The sequence below is a fragment of the Eurosta solidaginis genome, chromosome 2, assembly GCF_040869045.1.
Source record: "Eurosta solidaginis isolate ZX-2024a chromosome 2, ASM4086904v1, whole genome shotgun sequence".
In the NCBI taxonomy this organism is placed as follows: Eukaryota; Metazoa; Arthropoda; class Insecta; order Diptera; family Tephritidae; genus Eurosta; species Eurosta solidaginis.
Window position 1 is genome coordinate 130,451,315 of NC_090320.1, and position 23,229 is coordinate 130,474,543.

At 36.7% G+C, this 23,229-nt stretch overlaps 1 protein-coding gene across 6 annotated transcripts in view; it reads right to left on the reverse strand.

Annotated features, from left to right (window-relative positions):
* Ca-beta (Ca2+-channel-protein-beta-subunit) overlaps window positions 1-23,229 on the reverse strand; it is a 1,568,477-nt gene that overhangs the window by 546,983 nt on the left and 998,265 nt on the right. The gene's annotated exons all lie outside the window — the stretch shown is intronic.

Here is a 23,229-nt window from a genome sequence, read left to right on the forward strand (position 1 = left end):
AGTTTACTTAGTTTAATTAGATTGTTCTAATTTATAATTACATTAAATATATTTTAATTATATATACTTTTCCCCCAGTTTAAAAGGTTCAAAAATATATATCATTAACACATGTAAGTAAATGTACAGCAACAGACATATAAACTCAAATTCATATTTTACCAATCTCATTTTCAATTAAAAATAACAAACAACTTAAAACTTTTTAAATCAAACTAATTACTATAATCAATTTTAAAAAATCTCAGAAGATTTCTTAAAATAATTTTTATTGACATATGTATGTATATCAATTCTTTCATATTGAAATTAAAATCATATAAAAAACTCAATTTATGCTCACTAACATAATATAAATCAATGACAATTTCACCCTCAATCAATTAAAGGAATCAACTTTTCATTCATCAACAACTTGGACATACATTATGCAGAGTACAATTATATATTGAACATATATTCTGCATAACACAAGTTTTAATTTTTGAGTAATTGTGCACACAAAGTTGCAATATACTATTATTCAACCTCATCCCAGGTTCTTCAATCACATCACGATAAATAACAATATTTCTCAAACAACATAGAAACAATAACAACAACTAAAAATCAGTTATCAAGTACATCAAATCATCAAAAGACGCAATTAACATACAATTCAAATGTTTTTCAAACTACAACACAAAATTCTTACAGTAAGTAATATACACTGTAAATTAATATTTAAAAAATAAAATTTGCGTTTCACTGGAGGGGGAGTAAATATAGGGTTATCTACTTTAGTTATATACTTAGTTTTTATAAATTATTTTTAAATCATTTTATTTTGTATAATATTTCAAAATGAAAATATTGGAAGTTATCAAAAAAACATCTTTTAAATAAATAAAGTTGAGTATTTTCTAAATTCAAAATTAAAAATAAATAGTTTTAATTTAAACTATATATATAATATATCAACATTCAAGTTGATATTTAAAAAAAATCTTTTATTTTGATTTTGTTTTTAAAAATTTATATTTTGTTTATTTTTGAGTTCAGATATTTTCTAACTAATTAGAATTTTCTTTTTTTGAAGTTATTCAAAATTTTAAGTTAACACGAAAACTCAATTAAAATTATTTTAAAAATTAAAGTAAAGAGTACAAAGTAGTTAACACTATATTTACTCCCGATATAGAAAATAAAAATTTTCTATATAATTTTGAATAATTTATTTAAACTTTATTTTTTTTAAAAGATATTTTTGATGACTCAAAATATTTAAAATTTTTGATAATTAAAAAATAACTTATATAATAAGAATAAATTTAAAATATAACAATATTTTGCGCCAAAAAACCAATCCAATCACTATATTTCATTCCTTTTTTCGTATATGGTATAGAATTGTGTCATTTTTTCATTTTTCGAAATTTTCGATATCGGAAAAGTGGTCGTGGTCATAGTCGGCTTTCGCTCATTTTTAATACCAAGATAAAGTGAGTTCAGATAAGTAATTTAACTAAGTTTAGTAAAGATATATCGATTTTAGCTCAAGTTATCGTGTTAAAGGCCGAGCGGAAGGACAGACGGTCGACTGTGCATAAAAACTGGGCGTGGCTTCAACCGAATTCGCCCATTTTTTACAGTAAACAGTTATTGTCATAGAAGCTATGCCCTTACCAAATTTCATAGGATTGGTAAACTTTTGTTCGACTTATGGCATTAAAAGTATTCTAGACGAATTAAACGAAAAAGGCGGAGCCACGCCCTATTTGAAATTTTCTTTTATTTTTGCATTTTGTTGCACCATATCATTACTGGAGTTGAATGGAGGTAGCATCCAAAAACGTATGCTACCCATCCATATGTTAATGCTGGGTTGAAGTTAAGGCCAAGCTGATGCTGAGTTATAAATGCAAAAACATAATTATCATTAGCTAATAATGACATTAGTGACGTGAGCAAAGCCACAAAAAATTTCAACGGTATTGTCGCCTGATGACAATAAGAGAGAGCATAAAAAACACCAACTATATATAAAGAAATATGCAAAAGCAATTGATTTAAAGGCAAACGCCAAAGCTCGAGGCATTTGGCAAATTGAAGCATTTTTAGTAGATCATTAAACTACCGTACCTTGAATACGCTAGTCGCTCGATCGAAAAGGATATGATTGAATAAATGCAAGTCATTTTGCTATAAATAGAAGGTAGCGATTTTTTATTTGGCGCCCAACTAGAAGGCTTTTAGAAACAAAAGGATCATATGACCCCTGAGAAGCTGCTAAGAACTATCATCAAATTATTGCTTTTGAAGACAAATGACCATAGGATCCTCGATGAAATTAATACAGTTGTAAGCGATATTTCAAATGTTGGTTAAGTGGATTTAAAAAAATTAATTTTTTTTTTTTGAATCAGTGCACTAAAAGTTCTTTTTAAATGTTAAATCCTAAAAAATTTCCTCATTTTAATTTTGTGCCAAAAATATAACTTACGTGCATTTCTTATTAGTGCTTTGAAATAAAAGACTTTATAGAATGTTAAAAGAAACGCTAAATATCTTAAAATTAGTTTTTGTCATATAACTGCGACGTTAACATTCTGTAGGAAGTAGTGAATTGTACTAAAGTTTCTTTAAGTCCTTTATGAAAAACTGTAACTCAAATACTTATATTATAATTGAAATAATAAATAGTGCATTTTTAGAAGGACGTGCTACTAAAATTTTAAGCTCGTCAGATTTATAATACAGATTAGTTAAGCTAAATCTCAACAAATTTTGCAGTTGGCATTAATATTAATATAAATCTACAAATCAAAGGGCGTGTTGTGGAAGCTGTTCGCTTCGAAATTTATGATAAAATTTGAAATTTTATAGAATTGATTTTGATGTGCTGTCGAGAACTTTTAAAGTTCAGATATCTCTCGTACATATAATAGCCTTTTTAAATAAAATAAATTGTATCATTCATAAACCAAGTATTTGATTGAGGGGTTGATTTATAATTGAAAATGTTTCCTAGCAGAGAGCAGGTGCTAGAAATCGTTAATACATCTAATGAATATACTAGGCAGGGGCTAAAAGAGCAGATACAACGTCTAACTTTAGCCGTTAACCGGTTGGGGCCACCCAGTGTGGAACCGCTTTTACCAGTTTCCATAAACCCTTTCATTGAACAGAACAATGCTAGCTTAGACTTAATTAAATTTCTGCCTGAGTTTAAAGGCGAATCTTCCACGTACCCGGATTGGCGAAGTGCAGCCGAGTTTGCAATGACTTAATACAAGGAGGGATCGGAGAAGTATTATGTAGCCACGGGTATTTTTAGAAATAAGATAGTTGATTCTGCCAACACTACTCTCGCATCATTTAATACTGTTCTAAATTATAAGGCAATAATAATTTCTAGGCTCGATCAAACCTACTCTGACAAAAGGCCATTATACGTAATGGAAAATGAGCTAAGTATTTTGAAACAATATAGTTTGTCTATTGCACAATAATACAACAAGATAGATAAGCAACTATCATTAATAATCAATAAGCAAAAATTATGACTCATAGTGGAAATAGTGGTGTTATTGCATCTTTATGATCGTGTAACAGCAGCCTTAACAAATAATAAAAATGTCACCCTGTCTCCAAATTACTGCAACACCCGTTGTCTACTGTGAATGAACAACAGGTGTTGGAACAACTTGGAAACAGAGCAATTCGGCTCGGCAGAAAAGGTCCGGCCATTATTAAAATTTCGACGACACCAAGAAAACACGAACAAAGTGCGGAAAGAAAAACTAAATTATTTAATTGAACTAATTTAAAAGACAATACAAATAAAACAAACTAAAATTAGATATAAAGTTTACAAAGTGTTTATTGTAATGAACAAACTGAAATACAACATAAATAAACAAACAAAAACCTAATTAAGACTAATTTATTTGGACATTAAGTCTGCACGTGAGGCTAGTCACCCAAAAGTGAGGGGCTTCCAATGAGGTTCCAAAATGGAACCTCACATGGCAACCGTGACGCTGGAGCCTCGGTCATTTTAAATTTGGCAGCGACGGTGAGTAGAGTGAAAGAAATGGTGGTACAGTGAATAAGGAAATCTTAAAACATTAAATAAGATTCCCAACAAAACAATTTCAACTTAACAAATACAGAAGTAATAAAATTTTCTAATAAAATATCTTAAAATTTAAATAACAAAAACGGAAGTAACAGGAAGGTTTCTAACATATGCTTTCAATTATATAACAAAAAACGAAATACAACATTTTCAAAATTTTGACAAAACGGAAATAATAAAAAATTCTAACAAAATATCTTTGAACTTATAACAAAATACAGAGGTAATAAAATTGGCTAACGAAATTCTTACAAATATATACATAGAAATAATAATAAAATTTTCGAACTAAATCTACGATACAAATACTGTACCATCAAGCATCGAAATTAACAACGGCATTCCTCTACTCACATAACGGCACCAAACCACGCCATATACATATATGCAGCAGCAGCAACAACACCAGCAGCGTATTACTACTGGCAGCGCAGTAGCAGCAGCAGCACTAACATCGCAGCAGAAGAAGCAGCAGCGATAAAGGCTGGAACCTCAGGCAAAACCTCGGAAGCAGCATTTAAGTATATTACTATATTACTTACATATGTATATGTAGTTTTTCTGCAAATTTTTTTCTACATACATTTACGTATATACAAACATTTTTTTGGATTTTGATTAAAACGTTGGTACTGTTGAACAACGAAATATATTTTTTTTCTCGATTACAACGGTGCGTCCGTTAATAAAACATTTTGGATTTTTTTTTGGAATAAAGCGGTGCGTCCGTCTAAACTTAACTACTAATACTTTTTCAGTTTTCAACAATTCTAAAACTTTTGAACCATTTTTTCAACATTTGCAGACTTACATTTAAATTTTTTTCTCTCAAATTTCAACTCATTTTACAAATTTACATTTTCTTCACATTTTTCATATTTTTAAACTTCTAATTTAAAAAAACTTCTCAACTCATTTTACAAATTCCCATACTTCCACGCTTCCATTTTAATTTCCAATCTTCAAATCATTTCACAAATTTTTCATTTAAAGTTTCACATATGTGTATTTCCATTTCTCAAATTTTCATTATACTTTACCTTTTTTTAAAAAACGTACATTCTCCATAAAATTTTCACCATATAAAACTGAGTGAACTAGATAATAGTTTACATATAATCTGTAAATTTTGGAATTTTGATATAAACGGTTGTTGGTGGAAAACCAGTTCAGATTTTTTTTAATACATGCGGTGCTTCCGTTGAAAACCAATAAAGATTTTTTTAATAGATGCGGTGGTTCCGTGAAAAACCAACTAAGATTTTTTTTAATACAAGCGGTGGTTCCATGAAAAACCAATTGAGATTTTTTGAATAAAGCGGTGCGTCCGTGAATACCACATTTTGAGATTTCACCAATTCATACTTACATACTTTTGAGCAATTTTAAATTCAATTACTTTTTACAGATTTTTCATATAAGTATACTGCAGTTTCAATTAATTCTTTTAGTAAATTGTTAAATATTTCTGATTTTCAGAGCTGTAAGGCCGTTAATGAAAGACAAAAACTAAGTTTTTCCTTGTTCTCCTACGCGTTTCGATGTTTTTACATCTTCTTCAGGGAGCCTGATTTATTTACATAAAACATAAAACAAAAATTAGAATATAAGCTATACCATCACTAAGGCGATGCTAAGGCCATGCTAAGCGATATTTACGTCAATAATCAAATCATGGATACACATATATAAGGCAGCCGAGAGATGTCACACACAGACAAATAATTTTGGTGTTTCATTCAATTTATTCAACAACACCTATTAATAATTACAAAGATTAATATAATTCAATTTCAAGTTACTCGACACGTCTGGTCGCTAAGAAAGTATAAGAAGAATAATTACATAGCAAGATACAATGAAATGTCAAAATGTATTGTTGTGGTTGTTCGTTTACTACTCCGTGCTAGTCGTTGATAGGTGGCTGGCAGAGCTGCCACAGTACTCCCCTTTTAATGACGCAGTCACTGTTGGTTCAGGAATCGTACGCGCCTTGACTTCTCGTATGTTCGAGGGATCGGTTTCGTAGCTGCCTCATCGGAACTGGTATCTGTATCTTCACGTATGATGAAAGCTGGCTTTAATCTGTCAACCGATACAGCAACTTTCTTGTTATTCATCTTCACGTTAAAAACTCTATCAGTGGGACGATCTATAACCTCGTAGGGGCCGGTGTAAGGAGCTTCTAAGGGCTCTCGAACTGCATCTGTTCTCACCAGTACGTGTGAACAGTCATATAAGTTTTTGAGCAAAAATAAACTTTTCTTCGAGTTATGATGAGCAGCTGGAATAGGCCGAGTGTTGCGCATATATTCGCGGTGCTTTTCCAGAAAATTTTGTGGATCGATAGTTTTGTCTAGGTCTTCAAAAAACTCATTAGGTAATCTGATTGGACCACCATACAGCATTTCTGCAGTGGAAGCTCGAAGATCCTCCTTATAGCATGTTCGTAATCCGAGTAACACGGTCGGTAGTAGATCTGGCCATGGAGTTGCTGGGTCACACATGAGCGCTGTTTTGAAGGATCGATGCCATCGCTCTATCATCCCATTAGATTGGGGATGATAGGCTGTGGTGTGTATGCGTTGACATCCGATCATGTTCGTGAGAGCTCTAAAAAGTGCTGACTCAAATTGTGTGCCCTGGTCAGTCGTGATGGTCTTTGGACAGCCAAACCTAGCGATCCAATGAGTCCAAAAAACTTTTACTATAGTCATCGCAGATATGTCTTGCAGGGGAACGGCTTCGGGCCACCGTGAAAATCGGTCGATCATAGTCAAACAGTAACGATAATCGTTTACCTGGGGCATTTCAACGATGTCAATGTGCACATGATCAAACCTGTTGTCCGGCATGTCGATTTTATCCGGTGATATGGAGTTGTGTCTATGAATCTTTGCTCGTTGACAAGGTAAACAAGCCTTTGCCCAAAGCGCCACGTCTTTGCACATCGAAGGCCAAACATACTTTTTTCGTAGTTGTTTTAGGGTTGCCTTACCACCCGGGTGTGAAAGTCCATGTACCGATACAAATACTTTGTGACGCAACTCTTTAGGTACGTATAACCTTATATTTCCAGTAGAAATGTCGCAGTAAACGCTGTTGCCTTCGAAATGCATTGTCTGTAACTTTAACGAAGTGCTTCCCTGTAGAAGTAGAGGTAGATCAATATCTTTGGCCTGTGCATGCGCAAGCTCCGAATAATTTACGCTGGTTGGCATTGAAATAGCATTCAGACGTGACAGGGTGTCAGCTACTACGTTAGAGTCACCGGATACGTGCATAATCATCGTAGAGAATTGCGAAATGTAGTCCAACTGTCTTAACTGTCGCGGCGACGTTTTCTCGGGCTTCTGCTTAAAGGCGTAAATAAGTGGCTTATGATCTGTCTTGATGACGAACACGCGTGCTTCCAACATATGTTTAAAATACCGTATGGCTTCATAGACGGCCAGAAGCTCTCGATCGTAAGTGCTGTAATTCCTTTCAGTACTAGTAAGTTTTCTTGAAAAAAACACTAGAGGCTGCCAAATGTCATCGCAAAGTTGTTCTAACGCCGCACCGATCGCTATGTCTGAAGCATCACTTACCACTGCAAGCTTTGCATCTGGAGCTGGGTGAGCCAAGATCGTAGCTTCTGCTAAACTACGCTTGCAATCATCAAAAGCTTTGAGAGTTTCACTAGTCCAGTTGATTTTACTTTTGTCATTCTTTCGCATGTTGCGTGTGAACTCGCTCAATTGCGACTGTAGTTGTGATGCCTTTGGAATACACCGCCGATAGTAGTTGATGATACCGAGAAATCGGCTAAGTTCGCAAACTGTGTCAGGTGGTTTGTAATTCCTTATGACTTCTACTCGCTCGGCGGGTGGACGTACACCATCGCCGTTGATGACATACCCCAGAAAATTTACTTCAGGTTTTCCAAGTTGACACTTATTCACATTAATTGTCAAACCATGCCGCTGTAATATGGAAAAAACTGTGTGAAGGTGATCTTCATGCTCGCGTACTGACGTGGACATTACCATAATATCATCTATATATACGTACACGAAATCGATGTCTTTAAAAATACCGTCCATAAACCTTTGAAAGGTTTGAGTAGCGTTCTTAAGCCCAAACGGCATGTACAGAAATTCATAAAGCCCGAAAGGAGTGCATACTGCAGTTTTTTCCATATCCGTTTCGCACATGGGGATTTGATAATATGCGCGCACCAAGTCAATTGTAGAAAAAATTTGTTTTCCATATAATTTCTCTGATAGGTCATGGATGTGGGAAATTGGGTATCGATCTGGAATGGTGATCGCATTTAATTTACGATAGTCCCCACAAGCTCGCCAACCTCCCGACTTTTTTTCGACCATGTGGAGTGGACTTGCCCATGGACTTTTTGATGGTTGGCAAATACCCTGTTCGAGAAGAAAATTAATTTCATTCTTTGCACTAGAAAGCTTATCCCCAGCTAAACGTCGCGGCCGATCGGCAATTGGATTTCCCTTTGTTTCTATATGGTGTCTTACGTTATTAACGCTACTATTATTGTTGAATTTACGTGAGGGTTTTGTAATCCCTACAAAACGTGTTAAAAGTCCTGCAAAATCGTTAGCGCTGTTAACTGTAGAAATATCAAACTCGGCAGTGTCGACTAATTTTCCACTTGTGGTAAGACCAGTGGTCCTGTCAATAAGACGTTGTTGATTTAAGTCAATTAATAAATTATAGTGAGTCAGAAAATCTGCCCCAATAATCGCTATATGAGTATCAGCAATGGTAAACGTCCAGTTGAACGCTCGTCTTAACCCTAAATCTAGTTTGAGGATATGGTTTCCGTATGTCTGTATGACTGTTTGGTTAGCAGCATACAGCTGAAGCTCATTTGGTTTTAATTTTAAATTAGTGAATTTACGTGGTATGACGGAAATAATCGAACCCGAGTCTACGAGGAACTGGAAGCAATTGTGACGATCGTATACATGTAGTCTTGTTTCATGAAGTGAATCATCAATCGGTTTAGTTCTGTTGCTGGTCCTGTTATCGCTGCTACCCACCAGCGGGACTGGCAACAGCGGCTCTAGTTTGACGAATTAGTGTACGTACAATTTGGACGACAGTTGCGTGCTTTATCGCCAAATTTGTTATGAAAATAACATAGATGTTTCCCTCCATCATTACTAGTTGTTGTTTTGTCCCTACTGGAGGAACGAGCCCGGGAGGTTGAACGTTTTGTCGGATTATTCTTAATTTTGTTGATGTCGATCTGCAGTTTCTTGACCGACTCAGATAGTGACTTAAGTGTATTGACAATTTCCCCCAAGGAATTGCCGTCGCTCGACAACGCGTTAACTGAAGACGAAGTAGCACTTGATACGTTTCCTTGTACCGCTATCATATTAAGAGAGTTAGAGCTGACTGCTTCTAACATCTTGTCAGCAATAAGCGCTAATTTGCCCAGATCGTCTTCTTTCCATACTGTTAAAAGTGGGCGTATAGAATTGGGCATTTGTCCTAAAAACAATGTTCTAATAACGGCTGCACTGCCTGGGTCCGGTGCGAGGCGCTGCATGTACGATAACATCTCAGACGGCTTCATACCCGCAGTGCCACCGCCTTGCAACAATCGCCGTAATTTACTCTCTGAAGATTCAGAAAATTTCGCTAGTAACCTACCTTTAAGAGTAGTGTATTTATTTTCGTTTGGGGGCTGAGTTACAAGATCTTCTACTGCTAACAGAATTTCTTGATCGAGATGTATAGTTACCCAGTCAAACTTATCGGCGTCCGAAGTAATGTCGCTCAAATGAAATGATCGCTCTAGTTGTGCGAACCATAACTGCGGATTCTGTTTATTGAAATTTGGTACGTGCATACGTTGCCAGTTTACTCTTGTTGACAAAGGCATGTAATTGTTTTGCAGTGCTTCAATGCTTGTTTGAACTTGCTGCAATTGCTGCTTTACTTCGTCGCTCAATTCCGCCATCACACTGTCATGAAATAAATCTTCTTCACTCGAATCTTTATTTGTAGCACTACGCAAATCGTATCGGCCGGCATGCATAACCCTAATTTTGCTTGAGTTAAAAATTGCCGATTGAAAAAAACTCGTTCAACCGCAACATCAAAAAGATAATATTCTAGAACGTTCAAATGTTCTTCCTACGTTTAATGTGTGCATTCGCTTCTCGCTAATTCGTTGAACGTTGCTTTTCAAAATATTCTGTGCCGATGTATGTGTGTATACGCTTCCTCGCAAATTCGTTGAATTTCGTGTTGGGAATTTTCCGTGATTTTGCACTATTGTTGCTAAAACGCTTTGCAAACGTGTCGAAAACTGAAAAATCTTCTTGTTGAAGATCACGTCGGGGTCACCACTTTGGTGTTTCATTCAATTTATTCAACAACACCTATTAATAATTACAAAGATTAATATAATTCAATTTCAAGTTACTCGACACGTCTGGTCGCTAAGAAAGTATAAGAAGAATAATTACATAGCAAGATACAATGAAATGTCAAAATGTATTGTTGTGGTTGTTCGTTTACTACTCCGTGCTAGTCGTTGATAGGTGGCCGGCAGAGCTGCCACATAATTGCGTCTACACATATGTACCATGTACGTATACGAGCAGCGGAGAGTCAATGCACAAACACATGCATATATCTGAGATACTCCTATAAGTATGCAATGAGAAAAACTATAAAATTGTGCAATTGTAGTTACAGCTGAGATGTTTGAGAGCTAATGGACTAGTAGATTCTGGAAGCGCCTAGAAGATGCGAATGTTAAAATCAAAGAGTATAAAAGGCGACAGATGTAGAGGCGCTGGAATTCAGTTTGATTTGAGTTGTCAAGCAGTTACGACTAAGACGATATCTAGCGAGCAATAGCAGTATTATTTTGAAAGTCAGTTTCATTTAAGCTATCAGTTTGGTTATTAAGCTATTCGTTGCACAGTTTGAGTGTTATTGTGAAGTATTTTAATAAAGGCCATTTTTCCATTATTCAATATTGGAGTTATTTATTCAACAGTTTAGCGATACGAACCTAGCAAAAGGGCAAATAAGAGGATTTGCAGCAAATTCGTTACAATTGGTGTCAGAAGAGGAATTGTTGAATAAATTCCAAAGGACAACAAGGAAATTGCAAAATTCAGTGAATTGAAGATCCAGCAACTGAAGAAGGAGTTGGAGAGCCGTGGATTGAATACAAGCGGCGTTAAACTGGAACTAGAGGCACGGCTACGAGAGGCGATGGAAGCAGAAGGAATTGATGTGGACGAGTATGTCTTTTATCCTGATGGGGACGAGACAACAAAAAAATTGAAGAGAAAAACGAAACATCGCAGACAGTTACGAGCACAGACTTGAACATGATATTGGCTGCAATAACTGCTCAAACATCGACAGTGGCATCTCAGCTGGAATCGCAGGAGACACGTTTAACATCCAAGATGGAAGCACAAGAGACGCGTATTTCAGAAATGTCGACACAGATTACATCGAAGATTGAAGCACAGGAAACACAAATTTCGTCACAACTGGAAGAACAGAAGACGTATATGGTATCCCAATTGGAATCGCAGGAGAACCGTATAACATCCAAGGTGGAAACACAATTGGAAGAACAGAAAACACACATGGCGTCACAAATTGCAGAAATATTAAAAGAACAAGAGGCACGCATAACATTACAGCTCGAAGCACAAGAAGAGCGTATCTCCACAAAGCTGGAGGCACAGGAAAAAAAATTCTCATCGCAGCTGGAGGCTGTTAGTGAACGACAAAATAAAGTGGAGGCCGAGATGGATGCTTTGAAAGATCGGATTCAGGAGTTACAATTGAACCGTCCAATTACTTCAACGTCAACGTTGAAAGGTTGGCTCATCTCGCAAATGCGGACGCACCCGTGGAATACACCGAGAGGGTAAAAATCCAGAGTTTTATAAATGGCATACGGGACGTGGAAACGAAGCGAGCTACATACGCAAACCCAAAGCTCACATTTGCTGAAACGGTATCACATGCATTGACTCAGGAAACGGCCTCACTATTGAGTAAACCAGCATACAAAGCTCATCGTGTGGAAGTGGAAAGACCAGATTGGGTAGACACAATTTTGGAAGCACTGAAGGGATCACAACAGAAAAATGCCGGAGTTATTAAATGTTTCAAGTGCGGCAACCCAGGTCATATTGCACGACATTGCAGCAGCGGTCCCAATAGCTCCAACAATGTGGGTGGTCGTAAACGCAGAGCTGAAGGAGATGAGCAAATCTCCAAGTCCACTCAATCGTTAAACTAAAGCGAGTCAGCCGCAAGGGGCGACAGCTGGCTCCCTCAATTGAATGCCCCATAATCTCTATCTCACAAATTGGAAGAAGGTCAAACAATCTTACTGTCGGAGGACATGTGGATGGAAAGGAACATTTACTGACTGTAGATACGGGTGCATCTCATTCCATCATTCGAGCGGATTTAGTCAACAAGAAGATAAGACCATTGCATGGAGCAAGATTGCGTACAGCCACTGGAGAAGACAGCACGGTTCTAGGAGTAGTATCATGTGAAGTCGCAATTGGGAACGTCACGGTAGTACACAATTTTATAGTGGCAGAGATTGTTGATGAAATCATAATTGGAGTGGACTTCTTAATCGACCAGGGCATCAAGATCGACATGCAAAGCAAGACGATGCGATATAAGAACATGGATGTACCACTTAATTTCGGCTACGAGAGAGGTTACAGCAGTAAACGAGTGCTGGTGGAAGAGAGTCAGCGAATACCACCAAAATCCGAAGCAGTCATCTGGGCAAAGGTTGATCGAGATTGTGGGACAAACAAATTGTGGGTTGTCGAAGAAGCAAACAAATCAGCACTGAGCATACTTGTAGGAAAAACCCTGGCTATGACAAAACAAGATGGACGTATTCCGGTAAGAGTACTCAATGAGTTCAAGTCACCACTCAAACTGACTAAAGGAGCTATTTTGGGAAGATGCCAAGAGGCTGAAGTAGTTATTAACTGTGAACAGCTCCAGGAACACGTTTCAGCTAGTAATACTGATCTTTCAAATGACATTACGGCATGGACGCAGGGGCTAGAGGAAGCCTATCAGAGTAAGGCAAAACAACTGCTCCTAAAGTACGCGAACATATTTGACCAGGATGGTTCCAAACCATCAAATTGACACGGGAGATGCGAGGCCGATCCGTCAAGCTCCACGTAGGGTTCCACTGGCGAAGCGGGAAGTTGTGAGTCAAATCATACAAGAAATGAATGACAGCGGCATCATCGAACCATCAGCTAGTCCATGGAGCTCACCGGTAGTACTTGTAAAGAAGAAGGATGGAAAAATGAGGTTTTGCGTGGACTACCGGAAGTTGAATGACGTTACGAAAAAGGATAGCTACCCATTGCCAAGAATTGACGACACTCTGGACTCGCTATCTGGTACGAAATGGTTCTCCACACTGGACTTGAAAAGCGGCTATTGGCAAGTTGAGGTGAAGGAGGAAGATAAAGAGAAAACAGCCTTCAGTGTCGGTGATGGTCTGTGGCAATTTACAGTGATGCCTTTTGGACTTTGTAATGCACCAGCTACTTTTGAGAGACTCATGGACCAGGTACTGAAAGGACTACATTGAAAAACATGCTTGGAGTACCTGGACGACATCATGGTATTGGGCAAGAACTTTGATGAACATCTTAAGAACTTGGAGGAAGTTTTTCACAGAATAGCTGGCGCTGGGCTGAAGTTAAGTCCCAAAAAGTGTGCGCTGTTTAAAAAGGAAGTCAATTATTTGGGTCACAAGGTAACGACAGAAGGCATCTGCACTGCGAACGAAAAAATAGAGGCTGTAAAGGATTGGCCAAAACCACAGAACCTACATGAATTGAGAAGTTTCCTTGGGCTGTGCACATATTACCGCCAATTTGTACCAAATTTTTCCAGCGTAGCCCATAGCCTCCATGAGCTTACAAGAAAAAACAAAGCTTTTGAATGGAAGAAGGAGCAAGAAGTGGCTTTCCAAACATTGAAGGAGCGTTTGTGCACTGCCCCAATGTTAGCATATCCGATTCCAGGAGCAACATTTATTCTAGATACAGATGCAAGTGGATATGCTATAGGAGGCGTTTTATCACAACTGGTCGATGGACAGGAGAAGATAGTTGCATATTACAGCCGTTCGATTGGAAAACCAGAGAGGAACTACTGTGTTACGCGGAGAGAGCTGTTGGCATTGGTAGAGTGCATTAAACATTTTCACAAATACCTCTACGGCCAGCGATTATGTGTCAGGACAGATCACGCAGCGTTGAAATGGCTTCTGGAGTTCCGTAATCCGGAAGGACAATTGGCACGGTGGATCGAGCGACTACAAAGCTATGACTTTTCCATTGAGCATCGAAAAGGTAGTACCCATGGAAATGCCGATGCAATGTCACGAAGGACATGTAGTTTGGAATGCAAGCACTGTTCAAAGGCCGAGGCTAAAGAAGACATTATAGATGTCCGGCTAATGACTATAATGTGTATGGATGAATGGGACAAGGAACAACTAAGAAAGTGTCAGCTAGAAGATACAGATCTGTCACATGTTATGCAAGGGCTCGAACGAAACGAAAGACCAAGGAGAGAGGAGATGTCAGCAGAAAGTCCCATTGCGAAGTCATATTGGGCACAGTGGAACAGTTTAGAATTGATATCCGGTTGCTTGCATCGAGTACGGGAGAGTGAGGATGGTCAATGCAAGAAGAAACTGATAGTTGTTCCCAGAAAGAGGATTCCTGACGTGCTCAGCGAGCTGCACAATGGTCCAAGTGGAAATCATCTTGGAATCACGAACACACTCGAGAAAATTAAGCAAAGATTCTATTGGGTTGGTTGCCGTCAGTCGGTCACCGAGTGGATTGCCAATTGCGAGGTATGCAACAGAGCGAAGGGCCCAAAACCCGAAGTCATGGCCAGATGAAGCAGTATATTTCAGGTGCACCATTTGAAAGGATCGCCATGGATGTCGCAGGTCTATTTCCTACTAGCAACTGCGGAAACAAATACGTACTGGTGGTTATGGATTATTTCAGTAAATGGCCAGAGGTATACCCAATCCCAAACCAAGAAGCAGAAACAGTAGCAGAAGTGGTTAAAAACGAATGGGTTGCAAGGTATGGTGTACCAATGGAGTTACATTCTGACCAAGGCAGGAATTTTGAATCAGCTGTGTTCCAAGAAATGTGCAAGAAGTTGGGCATTCGAAAAACACGGAAAACTGCATTGCATCCTCAGTCCGATGGTATGGTGGAACGTTTCAATAGAACATTGGAGGGGAGCATTTAAGGAAAGTAGTAGACAAGTACCATAAGGACTGGGATACACACATATCATTATTCTTGATGGCCTACCGATCGGCAGTACATGACACAACGGGCCAAACTCCCGTAAAGGTAATTTTTGGCAATGACCTTCGACTGCCAGCTGATTTGAAGTATGGGATAGATGCCGATGCGGAGAGGAATGTCAAGAAATTCACTGGTGTTTTGGAAGAAGATTTGAGAGAGATACACGATCTAGTAAGGCAACGAGCAAAGATTATGAGTGACAAGATGAAAGCGAGGTACAATAAAGCAATTAATTCGGAAGGGTTTCAGGAAGGAGATTTGGTGCTGCTATACAACCCACAACGAAAAAAAGGTTTGTCCCCGAAATTGCAGTGTAACTGGAAAGGCCCATACAAAGTTGTAAAACGGATCAACGATGTAGTGTACCGCATACAAACCACTACCAAACCACGAACCAAAATGAAAGTGGTTCATTTGGAGAGATTAGCAGCGTTTAGATTGAGAGATTTGTCTGATCGGGGCGATCAGACTTAGGTGGAGGGCAGTGTCACGGATATTAGCATCACTTAGCTATACCATCACTAAGGCGATGCTAAGGCCATGCTAAGCGATATTTACGTCAATAATCAAAACATGTATACACATATATAAGGCAGCCGAGAGATGTCACACACAGATGCATTTACTTATACACCTATGTGTGCGCGAGAGACTGTAAATTACAAACATTCACATCAATAATTCAATCATTATGTATCTACATAAACGAATAAATAATTGCGTCTACACATATGTACCATGTACGTATACGAGCAGCGGAGAGTCAATGCACAAACACATGCATATATCTGAGATACTCCTATAAGTATGCAATGAGAAAAACTATAAAATGGTGCAATTGTAGTTACAGCTGAGATGTTTGAGAGCTAATGGACTAGAAGATTCTGGAAGCGCCTAGAAGATGCGAATGTTAAAATCAAAGAGTATAAAAGGCGACAGATGTAGAGGCGCTGGAATTCAGTTTGATTTGAGTTGTCAAGCAGTTACGACTAAGACGATATCTAGCGAGCAATAGCAGTATTACTTTGAAAGTCAGTTTCATTTAAGCTATCAGTTTGGTTATTAAGCTATTCGTTCCACAGTTTGAGTGTTATTGTGAAGTATTTTAATAAAGGTCATTTTCCATTATTCAATATTGGAGTTATTTATTCAACAGTTTAGCGATACGAACCTAGCAAAAGGGCAAATAAGAGGATTTGCAGCAAATTCGTTACAATATTTTCACAACAAACAACATTCATCAATATTTCACTTAAATTAATTTGTATAATTACACACATTAAAATATAATTTAATTGTGGCTACAACAATAACAATAATAATAAATAACACAACATTCTGCACATTTAAAAAGAGCCACTGCGTCCATTGCCTCGTACACTGTAATTGATTGCAGTCGCGTAGGCGCAGTTTATGTTATCAACATCTTCTTTGAAATTCATAGTTTTGTTTACTTTTTTTGTATGCGCAGCCCTTCTAATGTTAATCTCGTTTCCTCTCTTCTCTCAATATCTATAACTTTCGTGTTTTCGAAATCTGCTGTATGGCCTGTGCTAGTCAGGTGCTCAGCAAGCGCTATAGTGGTTTTTTTGTTTTTCGCGTCGGTTTTATGCTCATTTATTCTTATGTTAACGATCTCTTCGTGGTTCCAATATATATTTTATCACATTCTTCTCGTATTGCTTCATTACACTTTATTTCATACACTACGTCGTGTTGTTGGTATTTGCTTATCTTGTCCTTTGTTTGCGTAAATATTTCGCTAAGTGTTTGGTTTGGTTTGTGTGCAATTTTTATGTTGTTGTTCTTTGTAAAGCTTTGCATTGATTTGTTGTCTGTTAGGCCTGGTATGTATTTGACGCCTGTGTATATTTTCTTTTCGTTTTCAGTTCTTAAACTTACATTACCAACCAAACACTTAGCGCAATATTTACACAAACAAAGGACAAGATAAGCAAATACCAACAACACGACGTAGTGTATGAAATAAAGTGCAATGGAGCAATAGGAGAAGAATGTGGTAAAATATATATTGGAACCACGAAGAGATCGTTAAACATAAGAATAAATGAGAATAAAACCGACGCGAAAAACAAAAAAAAACACTATAGCGCTTGCTGAGCACCTGACTGGCACAGGCCATACAGCAGATTTTGAAAACACGTAAATTGTAGATATTGAGAGAAGACAGAAAACGAGATTAACATTAGAAGGGCTGCGCATACAACAAAAAGTAAACAAAACGATGAATTTCAAAGAAGATGTGGATAACATAAACTGCGCCTACGCGACTGAAATCAATTACAGTGTACGAGGCAATGGACGCAGTGGCTCTTTTTAAATGTGCAGAATGTTGTGTTATTTATTATTTTGTTATTGTGGTAGTCACAATTAAATTATATTTTAATGTGTGTAATTATACAAAGTAATGTAAGTGAAATATTGATAAATATTGTTTGTTGTGAAAATATTAATAATTGTAATTTTGTTTTATGTTTTATGTTAAATAAACCAGGCTCCCTGAAGAAGATGTAAAAACATCGGAACGCGTAGGAGAACAAGGAAAAACTTAGTTTTTGTCTTTTATTAACGGCCTTAAAGCTCTGAAAATCAAAATATTTAAATTTCAACAATTGGCCAAAAATTATTAAAAATAATGTTAAATATTTCTTTAGTGACTATTCACCTGTAAATCAGTTCCCTTTTATAAGTTTTTCTTCTCTCTTTTTCCTCAACAATTCAACTTCAAATATAAATTCAGACATTCAAATAAGTACTTCATTAATTTCATAGTTTGAATTGAATTCTTTTTTCTATTCTGATAACTGCATATGTACCTTAGAAGTGGTAAGCAAGTGCAGAATCTGATTCCGATAAATCAGCCTCAAGCTACGAAAGTTTAGCTTCATCTTCGACCGAAGAAGTCACAAACCAGGAAAATAGATTTTCTATGTCAACAGATTTTCCAGGCTTCGAAGATTCTTCCAGTAAAAATTTAACTTATAATTTAGCTTCAAATCTTAACGATTCAAATAGTGCACAATTCACTGCAACTTCTTCTACTTTAAAATTAGATCTTAACGACTCAAATAGTACAATCTTAGTTAACTCTTCTTCTAACGTAAACCCAGATCTTAACGATCCAATTAGTACAAACGTGGCCTCACATTCTGCTAATTCAGCTCCAGATCTTAACGATCAAATCATGGCAACAGCTGAGGAAAAGAGAATTTTCATTAACACATGTGCTAATTCTATTAGAGAGAACTACATTGGTGATCCTCTAGCACTTTATTCTTTTATAGACAAAATTGAAGTACTTGAACAGTTCGCTACTGCAGATTTAACTAATACCTTTATAGCGTTTTTAAAATCAAAAGTTGAGGGTAAAGCCCGGGAATCAATACCAAGACAAGTAACTTCAGTCAATGAAATTAAAATAGCTCTACGTAGTAGGATCAAGCCAGACAACTCAAAAGTTGTAGCAGGAAAAATTGCAGCGTTGCGCGTTAAAAACAACAATTATACAGATTTTGCCAAAAAAAGTTGAAGATGTAGCTGACTCACTTGAGCGGTCTGTTATTATTGAAGGGATAACTCAAGCGAAAGCTCATGAAATGGCAGTCGAACAAACTATTAACGTGTGTCGTTTAAACGCAAACTCCAATTTAGTCAAAACCATTTTAGCCTCAACGGCATTTACTGATCCGAAAGGCGTAGTAGCGTAATTAATTGTAGAACAAAACAACGAAGTAACTGAGCGTCAGGGTTTAGCTTTTCGATCGCGTGGTAACAATACATTCAGAAATTCACGCGGTAGTTATCGAGGCTTTTACCCAAACCGCGGCTCTACTGGTTATAGAAACAATAGTTCATTTGCATACAACAGCAACCGTAGCGGTAACAATAATCAGAGATATCGATACGATAACAGAAGTAGATACCAAAATAACAACAATAGTAATACATGTCCAAATTCCAATCCAAATACAAATAGCAGTAACAATAGAGGTAACAATTCTAGATCGTCAAGCGGTAGAGGAAGAAACGCAAACGTTCGCGCTTTAATTGCGAGCTCTGCTCAGGAACGAACACAGGGGAGGACGAACTAACCGAGTAAGCGAATTTCCCTCACCAATAGGCATCTATTGTTTAAACCTAAATTACTCAGATTTCATAGAATTACAACTTAACGAGTCACAAAAATTTTGTTCTTTCCTAGTAGACACTCAACCCGACATTTCTCTAATAAAAATATCATGTATAGACAGTAACATTTCCTTAAATACAAACGACATTATTAACATTACCGGTGTCACTTCTAATTCTGTTTCTACTTTAGGTAAAATTACAGCATATTTAAATTTTTCTATTAAACATACTTTACATGTAGTAAATGAAGACTTTAATATTCCATCCGATGGCATACCCTTGCATCCTGACTCACGTGACATTACGTCTTTCAGCACTGACCGAGGTGCATTTAGATGGAAAGTGTTTCCATTCGGTTTAAATATAGCACCTAATTCATTCTAACGAATGATGACAATAGCTTTTTCGGGTATACCACCCAATGTCGCAATTTTATACGTCGACGATATTATCGTCATAGGTTGTAGTGAAGCACACCACATTAAAAATCTTTGTAAAGTTTTCAATACTTGTAGGCCTTTCAATCTCAAGCTTGACCCAAATAAATGCAACTTTTTATGGCCAGAAGTTAAATTTTTAGGTCATAAATGTTCAGCCAAAGGTTTGTTGACAGACGACTCCAAAATAAGCGCAATTAAAAAGCATACAAAACCGACTGATAAAGACGCGGTACGACGATTCGTCGCGTTTGCAAACTATTACAGACGGTTTATACCTAACTTTGGGTCTCTGGCAGCGCCTCTAAATCGATTAAGCAGAAAAAGAGTTGAATTTGTATGGGATGTAGAGTGCGAAAGAGCATTTTTATCTTTGAAAGCAGCGTTACTTTCACCAAAATTACTTCAATATCCAGATTTTACTAAACAATTCATTATTACAGTTGATGCTTCCACAACTGGATCTGGCGCTATTTTAAGTCAAGAACAGCAAGGTAGTCATTTACCATTTGTTTCGCTTCTAAAGCATTTAATAAAGCAGAGCAGAAAAAACCAATTATAGAGTTGGAACTCTTATCTATTTACTTTGCAATCAAGCAATTTCGACCATACGTTTATGGCACCCATTTTATTGTAAAGTCAGATCATAGACCTCTAGTACACCTATCAATATGAAAGACCTATCTTCAAAACTTTCAAGAATAAGACTAGAACTAGCTGAATATAATTTTACTATTGTATATATTAAGGGTACTGATGCACTATCGCGCGTCACTACGGATGAGATTAAAGAAGCTAATAAACAAATTTTGGCAGTACAGACAAGGGCAGTGACAAAACAGGCAAACGACAAAAATTTACATAGGGAAACAGACAAAAACGACGAAAAACAACTTACTTTACATGTCTACGACAAATTTTGATTTAATTTTTCAAAAAAGATTCCACAGATAAGATTTGCAATTACGTACGATAAAAATAATAAAACAACAAATTTAAGAATTTTTGCGCATATTAAACATAAAAAAACTCCAGTTACTTAGTTTTGAGCTTGTTAACGAAATAATGACTTTAGAGAAATTACTTTCGAGGCTTGAATCAGAAGCCGGCAAACGCAAAATTAAGCAAATTGAATGGCCTAAAAACGATATTTTGTTCCAAAATTATACTATTACAAATTTCAAAAATATTGGAAATAAAATTTTAAAATCATTTTAACGGATCCAGTGGAGACAGTAACAGATGAAGATACAAAATTAAAGCTAATGAAAATTTACCATAATGATCCCATTTCTGGTGGACATTGCGGAATGAAAAGACTTTACGCAAAACTACGAATACAATTTTATTGGAAAGATATGACTCGTGATATATCGAAATATATCAAAAGTTGTAATGATTGTCTTTTAAACAAGGTTAAACCTAAAACAAAAGAAAAACTTGTTTTAACACCAACTCCTTGTAAACCATTCGATATACTAGTAATCGACCCCCCCCCCCCCCCCCCCCCCCCCTTCCTGTGTCCTAATATGGTAACAAGTTCGCACTTACCATGATTTGCGACATGACTAAATACCTGGTAACAGTCGCTGTGCCAGACAAATCAGAAAAAACAATCGCTTCAGCAATTTTTGAAGGATTCATTTTAACATACGGCACAATGAATGCCATAAAATCAGATTTAGGTACAGAATTTAAAAATGAATTATTCGAAGAATTAACAAAGCTTTTACATATTAAGCATAATTTTCCAACTGCATACCATCACGAAACTGTTGGCACAATTGAACATATTCATAGAGTTTTTAATGAATACTTACGTGCATATTTGAAAGATACTTTTTATACCCAGTTGAGCAGAGCTCACAGAGTATATAAAGTTTGATTGGATAACGGTTGGTTGTACATATATAAAGGAATCGAGATAGATATAGACTTCCATATATCAAAATAATCAGGATCGAAAAAAAAATTGATTGAGCCATGTCCGTCCGTCAGTCCGTCCGTTAACACGATAACTTGAGTAAATTTTAAGGTATCTTGATGAAATTTGGTATGTAGATTCCTGAGCACTCATCTCAGATCGCTATTTAAAATGAACGATATCGGACTATAACCACGCCCACTTTTTCGATATCGAAAATTTCGAAAAACCGAAAAAGTGCGATAATTCATTACGAAAGACAGATAAAGCGACGAAACATGGTAGATGAGTTAAATTATGACGCAGAATAGAAAATTAGTAAAATTTTGGACAATGGGCGTGGCACCGCCCACTTATATAGAAGGTAATTTAGAAGTTTTGCAAGCTGTAATTTGGCAGTCGTTGAAGATATCATGATGAACTTTGGCAGGAACGTTACTGGTATTACTATATGTACGCTTAATAAAAATTAGCAAAATCGGAGAAGGACCACGCCTACTTTTAAAAAAAAATTTTTTTAAAGTAAAATTTTATCAAAAAATTTAATATCTTTACAGTATATATGTAAATTATGTCAACATTCAACTCCAGTAATGATATAGTGCAACAAAATACAAAAATAAAAGAAAATTTCAAAACGGGCGTGGCTCCGCCGTTTTTCATTTAATTTGTCTAGGATACTTTTAACGCCATAATTCGAACAAAAATTAACCAATCCTTTTGAGATTTGGTAGGGGCATAGATTTTATGACGTTAACTTTTTTCTTTGAAAATGGGCGAAATCGGTTGATGCCACGCCCAGTTTTTATACACAGTCGTCCGTCTGTCCTTCCGCATGGCCGTTAACACGATAACTTGAGCAAAAATCGGCATATCTTTAATGAACTTAGTTCACGTGCTTACTTGAACTCACTTTATCTTGGTATGAAAAATGAACGAAATCCGACTATGACCACGCCCACTTTTTCGATATCGAAAATTACGAAAAATGAAAAAAATGCCATAATTCTATACCAAATACGAAAAAAGGGATGAAACATGGTGTAGTTATTGAAACTACGTTAAAACCCTTAAAATCTTGGCAGGTACTACATATATAAATAAATTAGCGGTATCCAACAGATGATGTTCTGGATCACCCTGGTCCACATTTTGGTCGATATCTGGAAAATGCCTTCACATATACAACTA